Here is a 13,062-nt window from a genome sequence, read left to right on the forward strand (position 1 = left end):
AGAACAGCTGATTTTGACATCCAGAAAAGCAGGATGTAGCAGAACAGTAGTACTTGATTCACTGAGGTCCTTCAAGAACTCACCCTCCTTATCCTGCTTACAGAAAGCACCCAGAAATTTACAGTAGTCCTCCCAAAAGACCAACAGTAAAATTCATAGCTTCAAGATCACTAAAATAAAACAAACAAGAAAAACTAACAATCCTAATGCAAGGGGGCAATATGGTATCATTAAGAGTCAGTGGGATAAAACCCATGCTCAGGATGGTTATATTTTATTCAAAGAAGCCTAGGGCATGTAAAAGGGGGAAAGGGTGGAATAAAACTGTATATTAACAAAGTATGCTCCTGTGAGGAAACCCAGGAAAACAGAGGGAAAGAGCATGATGGAAAACATGTCAAAGGAAAGAGAAGTTGTAGTAATTTCATCATTACTGAAAAAAAATATATGGAGAATCTGGGAAACAGATCATAAGCCAGACCCAGGGGTATGAAACAGTAGTAATGGGGAACTTTAATTACCCAGTCATCTTCTGGAGTTTGCTGCCAAAAGTAAAACAGCTACTAACTTGATTTGCCTTACTGATAATTTAAACTTTCAAAAGATGAGGGAAACAACAAGGAGAAATTCTATTCTGATCTGATTCTTACCAAAAGGAAAGAATCAATAGTTGGACTACAAACAATGGGGACTTTAAAGGAAATGATCACACTATCCTAAACTTTATGCTATAAAAGGAGAAATAATACTGGATATAACATGATATGTGCCCCCAGATTTGAGGAAAGTAGATTTCAAGGGAACCAGAAGAAAGACAGGTGGGAGTCTATGAATTAAAATGCTTCAAGGGAAGTCAGTGTAGGAGGAATGGGAAATACTCAAGAATGGAATTCTGAAGACACTAATGGAAACAATTCTAATGAAGAGAAAAAATGGATTGTCTGAAAAGACTGAAATGGATAGACAGGGAACTCGTAGACAAACCTAGATTTTAAAAGGAAATATATAAATGATGGAAGTGAAGCCAGGAAACATAAGATGAATATAAGTGTTATAGAGGCTTATAAAAACAATATCCAAAATGCTAAAGCTCAGAATAGGCTGAGACTGATGAGGGAAGGTAAGACAATGAAAAGGTTTTGTTATTATTGTTCTGAACTATAATAGGAGAAAAAGTAGAATCAGAGAAAATGGGATTTGCTTGGGATGAGGGGAAGATGATCACTAATAACTGAGAGGAGGTAGAGATGCTCAACTTTTACTCCACTTGTTTTCTTCCCAAAGAAGAATGACCTTTACATTGTTAATAACAGAATAAAAATGACAGATATTCAAGATAAGAAAGGGGAAACTAAGATAACACTTAGCTGCCTTATGAATTCAAGTTATGTGAACCAGAGGTACAACATCTTCTGGTCCTGAAAGAACTGGCAGAAGTGATTGCTGGGCCACTGCCAACAATATCTCAGCAATCAGAGAAACAGAAGAGGCAGCCCAAGACTGGCAAATATCCTAATTTTGAAGAGAACAGAGTCTGCATACAACTGGTCAACGAGCTTGACTAAAACTCCTGGGAAATTCTAGAATGGATCGTTCATGAGACTAGGAAGGGAAGCAGTGATTACAAAGTGCCAGAGGAGATTCATCAAGAACAGTCATGCTAGATTAATTTAATTTCATTTTTTGACAGTATGATGTGGTAGCCAAATAAGCTAATGCAACCCTGGGCTGCATTAGAAGGGGCATAATTTCCAGGAATAAGGGGGTGATAGTCCCACTGTACTGTATCTTCATCTGACCTCATGTCAGTCAGTCAACAAGCATTTACTTAGCACATACTATGTGTCAGGGATACAAAAAAAGTTTAAAAAAAAAAAACCAGTCCCTGTTCGCACGGAGCTCACTGTCTAATGTGGGAGGCAACATGCAAACAACTAAGTATAAATAAGTTATGTGAAGGATAGATTGGAGATAATTTCAGAAGAAAGGTATTAAGATTTGGGAGGACTGGGAAAGGCTTCTTGCAGAAAGTATGACTTTAGTTGGGACTTAAAGTCAGGAGGTGGAGATAACTGAGAACATTCACAGTCTGAAAATGGCTGGAGATGTGAGATGGAGTGTTGTGTGCAAGGAACTGCAAGGAGGCCAGTGTTGCTGGATCAGAGTATGTGGAGGGAGTAAGGTATAAGAAGACCAGAAAGGTAGGAAGGGGACAGATTATGAAGGGCTTCAAAAGCCTGAGAGGATTTTATATTTAATCCTAGAGGTGACAGGGAGCCACTGGAGTTGACTGAATAGGACAGTGATAAGTCAAACCTGCACTTAAAGGAGATCAATTCGATAGCTGAGTGGAGGATGGACTAAAGTGGGATGAGACTTTAGGCAGGGAGACCAACAAGTAAGCTATTGTAACAATCCAAGCATAAAATGATGAGGGCCTGCCCCAGGGAAGGTGGCAGTGTTAGAGGAGAAAAAGGGATGTTAAAAAAAAGTTGTTAAAAAAAAAGTCAATGTTACTTCTGTTACTCACTTTTCACTTTTGCTTTTCAATAGGCTGTTTAAATAATTCAGGGTTAATTTTTAATTATGTGACATGTTTTTCTCATTATTATTCTTTCTTGTTCATTACTTATATTTTATCATAGCTCTGAAAAGCTGATGGTCTTACCGTGCACAAACAGCTGAGTGGGATCACTCTTCTAATCATAGCAAGTCCTTTCCCTTCTGTTAAAATTTAGTCAGTTTTATTCTTCATAATGTTGGTTGGTATTGACCATGTCTAGCACCTACCAATTCTTTTTTGAAGTGATATAAAGTTATGGGATTTCTGTATAATTAATAAGTCTTTAGCCTCTCTTATTCCTTTCTTCTGAGCCATGTTTTGCCATTTATTTTTCCTATCTTTGTACTGAAGTCGCCAAATCATGAGAGTATATGAGAAACTGATCTGAAAGGTTTCATCAAGCTAATCATAGAATTTTGCACCACTTCATCTTCAGTAACTGATATTAGTAAACTGCAATAATTTTCATGGCAGTGTTTTTGCAAAAATTCTAATTAGTATTAAAATGCATGATGAGCAAATGACCCATAAAATTATATTTCCATAAGTTTGGGGCCTATAATAAAACCAATTCTGCCAACTCCTTTCTTTAATTCTCCAAAGATTACCTGTGAGCTATCCCTTCATTTAGCTCCAATTCCTTGCTTTCTTCTGGTTTTATTTATAAGAATAATTTCAAGATTGATATTTAGTTCTACCACTTGTTGGTCATTAGACAAAAATCTCAAATTAGGAATACCAACAGTAAAATTAAAGTCTGTTTATGGTCAAAAAACTGTGTAATTCACAGAACCCTATACCTCCTATTGGTGATTCATGCAGACAGAATGCTGAGCTTAGTCAGGAACACATAAGTTCAAATCATGACTCAGATGCTTACTAGCTGTTGAGCTACTTCCCTAAATCTCAGATTCCTCATCTATAGAGTGTAGGGGTTAAACCTGATGGCTCCCAAGGTCCTGTCCAGCTCTAAATTATGATCATATATATGATTTTTCTCACTTTTCTGCCACTATCACTGATGAGTAATACAAGTGTGAGGAATTATTTTCTTCTGCATGGGTTGCCATGACCAATTGTAGTTTTTTCACTAGGGGACCAGAATACTAGTGATGTGCCTCTCTGTGATTAGCTAGGCTGATCCTCTGAAAAAAAGCCTCAGTCTGATCCTTTACTTGAAGTCTTTTCAGCAGAGGAACACCTGCCAGAGCTTGCGCTCTCCATTGGCATAGTCTTTGAGAAACCAGAGTCAACTCTGTGCCAAGATGAGGCAACCTCCCCAGATTCCTACCAAACACAGAAAAAGGTACAAAAATGACCATAACCTTTGGTTCAATAACTACATTATTAGGAACATACCCTGAAAATGCTAGCTTTTTTAAAAAGAGCTATCTACATGAAGAATTTCAGGGTATTATTATTTCAAATTGCAAAAAATATTTTTTTTAAATTAAACAACCTAAATGTCCAACATTAGGATAGTGATTAAATAAATTGTGGTATACTAATATAACAGAAGACATAGATAGGTAATGCAATAGATAGGGCCCTTGGCCTGAAGTCAGGAAGACTTGAGTTCAAATCCAGCCTCAGACACTCAGAAGCTGTGTGACCCTTGGCAAGTCACTTATCCTTGTTTGCCTTAAAGAAAAGGAAAACTATACCAGTATCTTTGTCAAAAAAATTCCATGGACAATACTGACACACTATGGGCCACAGGGTCATCAAGAATTGGATACAACAACAATATAATAGAGCTACTATAATGTAACTAAGGTCAATAAGTATGAGAAATATAAATTAGACAGTCCTTTATGAAATAATGCAAAGTAAAGAAAAAGCAGAAGCTAGAAAAACAGGACATACTAATTATGACCATATAAAAGGAAAATGGAATGAGAACAAATAAACAAAAATACTAACAATCCTACCTCGACTGAATGAAAAGTTATGGCATTTTATGCATTAAAGTTAATTTAAATGAGTCAAATTTAAGAATTAAAAAATCTGCTTTGTATACTTTACTGAGTGTTGATTGTATGAAATTATATTATGTATAACAAAGAGCTTTTGAAAAGTATAACATGCTGTGCAAGTATGAAATATTTTTATCGATGTATATGGAATGAATATAGGAAAAGCAGAGGAGCACTGAGTCACATAACCAAAGATGAGTATTTTGAGAGGGAGCTGGAAATGATACCGAATATGAGACACCAAGAAGGCAACGGATGAAAAGAAATTACTACTTTTGGCACTACCAAGGCAAATGTAAAACAGCCCATACTCTTGAGGAGTTTAAATTTTATCCATGGAGACATGCATTTATGTAAATAAATGCAGAAGAAACCAGAATAAACATAAAAATACAAGATAATTAAATTCAAAGTCATTAAGTAGATAGTTGTTCAGGTAGAAGGTGTACCTTGAGGGAAGTAAGGAAGTCTATAGCCCAGGTATGGGGTACTTTATGCAAAGTCATGGATACAGGAGATAGTGTCATGTGTGAGGACCACAGGGAAAGGCAGTTTGATGGACAACAGAATGTGGGTAGAGGAGTAATGTATAAAGAGGGTGGAAAGAAAAGTTAGGGGCAGGCTGTGAAGGGCTTTAACAGCAATACAGAGAAATTTATATTTCGTCATACATGCACTAGGGAGCCACTAGAATTTTAGTGAGCAAAATGACAAGATTAGATCTGTGCTTAAAGGAACATCACTTTGGTAGCTCAATGGAGGAGTAGAGTGGGGAGAGACTTTAAGCAAGGAAGAAGCTGCTTCAACAGTCTGGGAAATAGGTGAGAAAAATGAGAGAGAGAGGAGAGAGAGAGAGAGGGAGGGAGGGAGGGAGGGAGAGAGAGAGAGAGAGAGAGAGAGAGAGAGAGAGAGAGAGAGGTGAGGAGACTGGAACATAGATAAAGTCAAAAAGAAATGGACAGAGGCAGGACAGAGGCTGAAAAGGCTTGAGGGTAGAAATTGGATTGAGGAAAAGAAAAAGAAAAGAATAGGATGGGGGGGAGGGAGGGGTTTAGGTTGTGCAGTGAGTAGAACACCAGCCCTGAAGTCTGGAAGACCTGAGTTCAAAACCTGGCCTCAGACACTTAACATTTACTAGCTGTGTGACTTTGAGCAAGTCACTTAACCCCAACTGCCCTATAAAAAGCAGCAAAAAAAAAAAAAAAAAAAAGAATAGGATCCACTTCATAAGCAGAAAGACTTCTCCCCCTTGGAAGAAAGATGACGGAATATAACAGGGGGATGGGGTATCACTGGGTTTTTTAATGTACAAGGCAATACATAGGTATCAAATGACCAACAAAACATTAAACAAGCATTCATTCAGTGTTGACCATGTTATAATCACTATGCTAAGGATTCAATCCTGAATTTATATACAAATATAATGCACAAAATAATCCTTATAACAACTGGGAAGCTAACAATGATACTATCTATCTATCTATCTATCTACCTACCTACTTACCTACCTACCTATGTATATAAAAATATATGTATTTATGTATAAACGCCTATACATATACACACATATATACAGATACAAAGAGATGTGAAACAGTTTGATAAAAGGTAAGTTATGTGAGGGAGGGCATTATCAGTTGGTGGGATCAGGTTGAACTGAGTCTTAAAGGAAGAAAGAAATTCTATGAGATGAAGAGGGCTGTGCATTCTAGGCATGCGTCACCTGTGATGAATAGAGAGAAGAACCCTTTGAATGGACTGCAGAGGAGGTGAAGGGTGAGTAATGTATAATGGGTCTGGAAATATATTTGGGGGAAAGATTGTGAAAGGTTTTGTAAGCTATAAAGAGTTTTTATTTGATTCTAGGGCAAACAGATCATCAAAATTAATGAGTGGGGGGTGACATGGGCAGACAATCACTTTGGCATTAATGTAGAGAATGGATTGAAGGAAGGAGACAAATTCAGAGGCTGTTGCAATGATTTAGGCAAGAAATAATAACAGTGAACTATAGCAGTGACCACATAAGTAAAGGGAACAATTAGACATGAGTGATGTTATGGAGATAAGAATGGCAACATTTGGCAACTGATAGGTTATGTGGGGTGAGAAGGAGTGAGAGGGCAAGGATACTGTCAAGGTTATGAATTTGACAGACTGGAAGAATGGTAGTGACATTTGGAAGAGTAGTGGGTCGAAGGGTAAAGAAAATGATTTCTATTTTGGACATAACAAATTTGAAATGCTGTTCAGACATCCATTTAGAAATGATCAACAGAAAACTGCTGATATAGGACTAAAGCTCAGAGGTGAAAGTAGGACTAGATATATACATCTGTGAGTTATCTACACAGAGATGATAATTAAACTCGTAGGCATTAATGAGGTCACCAAGAGTGTAGAGAAAAGGGTAGGGGATCTATGACAGAGCTTTGGAGAAGACCCAAAACGATCTTGATGATGAACCAATGAAAAAGACTTTGAAGGAGTTAAGAGTCAAATGCAGCAGACAAATTAAGAAGGATGAGGTATGATAAAAAAGACGATCAGATTTAGCAATTAAGAGATCACCGGTAACTTTGGGGAGAATATTTTCAGTATGATTAAAAGATTGGAAACTAGACCGTAAGTAATGTGAAGAATGAAAGAGAGGAGGAAAATGTAGACTGCAATCAAATAGCTTTTTCAAGGACTTTTGGCTAAGAAAAGGAGAATAGATAAAGGACAATCTGAGGAGATGATATAGTCTGGTGAGCTTTCCCCCCCCCCCCAAGGATAGGACTACAGAAAACCTATAGCATGTTTGAAGGTAGCAGGTAAAGAATACATAGATAAATACAAAGCAGATAAATACATAAAGAGAAGCTGAAGTTTTCAGAGAGAGAGGGAGAAAGAGAGAGAGAGAGAGAGAGAGAGAAGATGATTGAAGTTCCAATCTGCTAAAGAAGACTGAGGAGATGGTATTAAAGGCGAATGTACAAGGATTGGTCTCTACAAATATTTTGTGGTCAAAGAGCCCTACATTCAAGGATTTCTGTTACCTCTTCACACCAAATGAACAAGATACCCGTGTAAAGCACAATGCAGGGACCCACAAAAGGGGCTTCTTAATATTAGTAAAGCAAAACTCCAAAACCTTACTGTAAGAGTGTAATCACAATGATAGGGAGACTCCTGAGAAATAAAAGAAGCTACTGAGTTTTGATCAAAGTAGAATAACTGTACAAATAGCCAACTTAAGTTACAGAACCCATTTCAGTGGTGCACAAAGCAAATACATACAGTTCCATTAGTGGAATACAAAGGTCTTTTTGGTACGCACTCCCAAAGCTCTATTATGAACCAGCAGGCAACAGAATCTTGCAAAGAGCCTTTTTCAAATCATGAAAGCATCCATGCCTGCATTCTTCTCCTCTAAATACTTTACATCTATGTTTTTCCCCCCAGGATTCTAGCCTCAGATCTCCCTCCCTCTTTTTTTTTTTTTAACATTCTTTTGCTTTGTGATAATGACAAGTGTAAAAATATACAGCATCTATTTGGATCATAGAGACCAAACTACTGCTGATGGTCATAGGCACTAATACACTAGGGAGCATGTCATCACAATAGGCCTCCAAACCAGAGCCATGACTTAGGGACAGAGAAAACAATGCCCATTTTCTGGTTCAGAGAGAGTAAAAGGGGACTGCTAACTAAACAGACACTTTTTTTTTTTAAGCAATCGGGGTTAAGTGACTTGCACACGGCCAGTTATTTCTGGGTGTGGTGCTGAGTGTCTGAGCCCAGGATTCGATCTTCACATCATCCCAACACTGGTGCCGGTGCTCTTACTCGCTGAGCCACCTGGCCGCCCCTAAGCAATTGGGGTTAAGTAACTTGCTCAAGGTTACACGGCCAGGTGTTTCTGGGTGGGTGCTAAGTGTCTGAGCCCGGGATTTGATCTCCAGGTCATCCTGACACTGGAGCCGGTGATCTTACTCGCTGTGCTACCTGGCCGCCCCTAAACAGACACTTTTTAAAGTATTTAGCAAAAGGAAAAAAAATGGGTAATAGAGCAATAGCTTCTTGATCAAGCACTGTCAGAGTTTAGGAAATAAGGTTTCATAGTGATTTCTTTGTCCACACAACGAAACTTTGTGCACCCAACATCTCCCATAAATGCTCCTTCTCTTCTCTGACACTGCAATCACTCTGCTACAGGTATCATCACCTCAGATCTTGACTAATGCAAACACCTGCTAATTGGTCTTCCTGCCTTAAGTCTCTTCTCTCTCCACTCTAGTCTTTCCCCTATAACTGTCAAATGTGATCTTCCTAAAGTACAGGAAAGATCAGTGCAGTTAAGTGGTGCAGTAGATAGAGAACTAGGTTTGGAATCAGAAGACTCATCTTCCTGAGTTCAAATCTGGCCTCAGACACTTACTAGTTGTTTGACCCTGGGCAAGTCTTTTAAGCCTATTTGCCTCAGTTTGCTCATCTGTAAAATAAGCTGGAGAAAGAAATGGCAAAATCGCTAGTATCTTTGCCAAATGAGGTCATGAAGAGTCGGACAAGAATGAGAACAACTCAACAACACCAGGTCTGAGCATGTCTGACAGCCCCAACCCTTACCAGGTCAATAAACTTCAATGGCTCTCTATTCCCTCCATATCAAATATAAAATCCTCTGTCTGGCTTTTAAAGTCCTCTATAACCTGGCCTCTTCCTACCTTTCCAGTTTTCTTACACTTTTCTTTCCTAAACATACTCTGTGAGACAGTGACACTAGTCTTCCTGCTATTCTGAAAACATGACATTCCATCTCCCTGCTCCATTTGTTTTCACTGGCCCGCCTGATGCCTGCAATACTTCCTGTCTTCATATGTCTCCTGGTTTTCCTGATTTCTGGTCCCAGTTAAAAAGCCACTTTCTACAAGAAGATTTCCTTGTAAGATTATCTTTATCTCATTTGTACATAATTTTCGTGTTGTCTCCCCTCAACAGACTATGAGATCCTTAAGAGCAGGGACTGTTTTTTGTAGTTGGTGGTAGTTTTTTGCTTCACTTTTCTTTTCTTTCTTTCTTTTTTTTTTTTTTGTATCCTGAGGGCTCAGGACAACACTTTATAGACTTCTTGTTTAGTCATTTTCAGTTGTGTCCTACTCTTTCTTTGTGACCCCCAACTGGAGTTTTCTTGGCAAAGGTACTGGAGTGGTTTGCCATTTCCTTCTCTAGATCATTTTACAGATGAGGAAACTGAGGCAAACAGGGGTAAGTGCCTTGCCCAGGGTCAGGAAACTAGTAAGTGTCTAAGGCTGGATTTGAACCAGAGTCTGCCTTACTCCAAGCTCATGCTCTATCTACGACATCACCTGGCATATGTGAGGTGCTGAATAACTGCTTGTTGATTTGCTTGATGATGGGGCTCCTCCTACTGTAAACATGGGTGAATAAACTGGTGACCTGAAATTCTGACATGCTTGACTTTCCTAATTGTTTTCAGACATCTTTCAGGATAGAAAAGCCAGTCAAATTCAGGACTTGCAGATAAATGAAACATTATTCCTTGAGAAAAGCACTAACATTTCCTTTAATGTATTTAATGTTTGCCACTATGCTACTGTGCCCTTAGCTTTACACAAAGATTTTCTGACTTAAATACCATGTGAGTAAATGACAAACTGTACGGCACACATGCCATAGGGCACATATTCAAGTTCACAGCATCAACAAATTAGGGGAGCTAAGTACCTTGTACTACTAGAAATGTGAGGCTGCTAAAATGCACATTCCAGGTACCTGGGTACTCTGTAGTCCCAGTGGCTCTAGTTCAAGCACAAAAATTTCAGCTTTACAGGCAATACTAGTATCCAAGTTCCTCCATCAACTATTCCCCAAAATTCCACAGGCTTTTAAAAAGATGTCCAACTGGAGAACAGCCAAATAAACTGTAGCAACTGATCTAATGGAATATTATTGTACTATAAGAAATTATGAAAATGATGAATATTTAGAAACATGAAAAGGCCTATTAATTGACACAAAATGAAATAAGGACAACAAAATAATTTGTTATAAATTTTAAGAATGGTAACAATAAAACAAAAATCAAATGCTATGAAATTATAATGATCAAGCTATTAATCCCTCCACAAGAGATAAAATTAGACAATCTTCTCGTAGTTTCTTTGTAGAGATAAGGGACATGGGTGTGGAACACTATATATAGTCAGATGTTTTTTGATATATTGGATAGCTTTACATATTTGTTTTCTTCCTTTTAAAAATTTTTCATTAATGGCTGTCTGAGAAGGAGTGGCAGAGGGGTATAATGGGAAAAATAAGTAATGTAAAAACTAAGAATGGTCAACAAAAATTTATCTTTTAGGAATTTATCCTTAGTGTGCCCTTGTACATAAGGAAACCGTCAGAGGACCAACCTCTAACTTATAGTAGGAATAACCATTCCTTTATTCTACACTACTTTTAGCAATGCAAACCCATCCAACTTCCTCTTGTCAGTTTTTCCTGAGGCTGTCAAAAACTTACAGGGAATAAAGATGAAAAGGGCAGAGTGGATACAGGAGAAGACAGATGGTTCTCATCCCAGCTGCAAAACATATATCCCTAAAGGCTCGAGCACTTCTTTTCACACCTCTGGTAGAAAGAGATACACCACATACTAAATTTGTCCTTTACTTTTACTACAAATTCCTCCTTCCATATAACTTTCTTCTCCTAATTCTTCATCCCTGTTTTGGTCCATTTTATTCCTTTGTGAAGCCAGTGACAGAGTAGATAGAATACCCGACGTGGATTAAGTGTCACAGAACTGAAGCTCAGGAGAAACTGGCACTGGATACATAGATCTGAGTCAGCTATACAGAAATGATAATGAAACCCATGGGAGGTGATGAGATCATGGAGAAAGAGTTTATAGAGAGGAGAGGACCAAGAGAAAGTCAAGTCTATAACCTATGTCCAAGGGGTCAACTACAAATTCATGTTATCTACCATCAACTGAGACCTCTTTGCTATAAGCAATCTTTATTAATTTCTATTCTCTTTATCATATTTTCCATGGTGGAACAGAAACAGAGGCAGGAACTGGACCTGTGATTGCACTATTAAAGGTAACTCTCTGATGAGGAAAATCCTTGTACCAAAGCAGGTACATTCACACTACCTTACAGTATTGTCATAGAGGACTACATGGAAGACTAAGAGTTTAAATGACTTGCCTAGAGCCACACATACTATCTGTGTTAGCAGTGGGACTTGAACCAGGGTATTCTTGGCTCTAAGGCTGGCAATCTATAATGCCGTTCTGCCTCTTGTGTTTCACATAGTATTATATTTAAACCTCTACACCAGCTGCCACCTACAAACTATTCTCTGAGCTGATAATCTCACCTCTTGCTTTATAAAGATGGAGGCCATTAGATAGGAGCTCCCATTTCTTCCACTTTACTCCTTAAAAATTTTCAGTATTTTCACTCATCCTCCCCTTCTTTGCTCTGTATTCAGAAGGTGAGGAGGCTTTTACACTAGAGGCAGATTAGTGGCACAGCAGATAGATTCCTGGGCTTGGAGTCAGGAAGACTAGAGTTTAAATCCGGCCTCAGACACTTACCAGGCATCTGACCATGGGGCAAATCACTTAAACTCTATATGTTTCTGTTCCCTCAACTATAAAATGGGGATAATAATATCACCTACACTTCCCTAGGGGTTATTGTGAAGATCAAATGAGTCTAACCACTTTAATTATGCCCTTGATCCCAATCATCTTTTCTTGTCTCCTTTGGGAGCTGGCCCACCAATTACTCTCTCATCTTCAATCTTTCTCTTTGTAATGTCCCTTCTTGGCTGCCTAGAAACATTTTCCTAAGAAAACTTCGCTTACCTTTGATATTCCCTCAAGCCATTAGTAGATATCCCTCCTGCTTTCATGCTAAATTCCTAAAAGAATGGTCTACACATTGCTGCCTACTCTTCCTTACCCCTTATTCCTTGAACACCTGAAATCTGGCTTCTGATCATACCAATAAACTGTTCTCATAAAGGTCACCAATGATTTTTTTATTTGATAGCTTATTCTCAGTCTTCAATCTCCTTGACATTTCTGCAGGTTTCTATACCCATGATAATAAGCTATGCTTGGATACTTTCTCTTCCCTTGGCCTATTTGGCTCTATTCTTCTCATTTTTCTATTTGTCTCCTGTTACTTCACAGTATCCTTTAACAGTTGAGTGGCATACCATTATTATGTCTCCAAAGTGTGGGTGACCTTCAAGAATTTGTTTTGGGTCCTATTACTAGTCTAAATGCTTCCTCTTGTTAATTTCATCAAATCTCATGAATTCAATTACCACCTCTATGCAAAACACCAAATCTTTATATTCAGTTCTAATCTTGTTGCCTGCATTTCCTCTTCTCTCACTCATTTTTCAGCTCTTTGACATCTAGCTTCAAATCTCATTACACAACTGAAAATGCTCTCTCAAAAGTTACCAATCACTTAAGTGCCAAATCAG

The 13,062-nt window shown here is 38.2% G+C and overlaps 1 protein-coding gene across 15 annotated transcripts in view; it reads right to left on the reverse strand.

The window, feature by feature from the left end:
• Window positions 1-13,062, reverse strand: part of EHMT1 (euchromatic histone lysine methyltransferase 1) — a 430,700-nt gene that overhangs the window by 19,879 nt on the left and 397,759 nt on the right. The window lies entirely within an intron of this gene.

Source organism: Petaurus breviceps, unplaced genomic scaffold (assembly GCF_028583685.1).
Source record: "Petaurus breviceps papuanus isolate PSGF00001 unplaced genomic scaffold, PetGlider_PUasm1.0 90847, whole genome shotgun sequence".
Taxonomy (NCBI): Eukaryota; Metazoa; Chordata; class Mammalia; order Diprotodontia; family Petauridae; genus Petaurus; species Petaurus breviceps.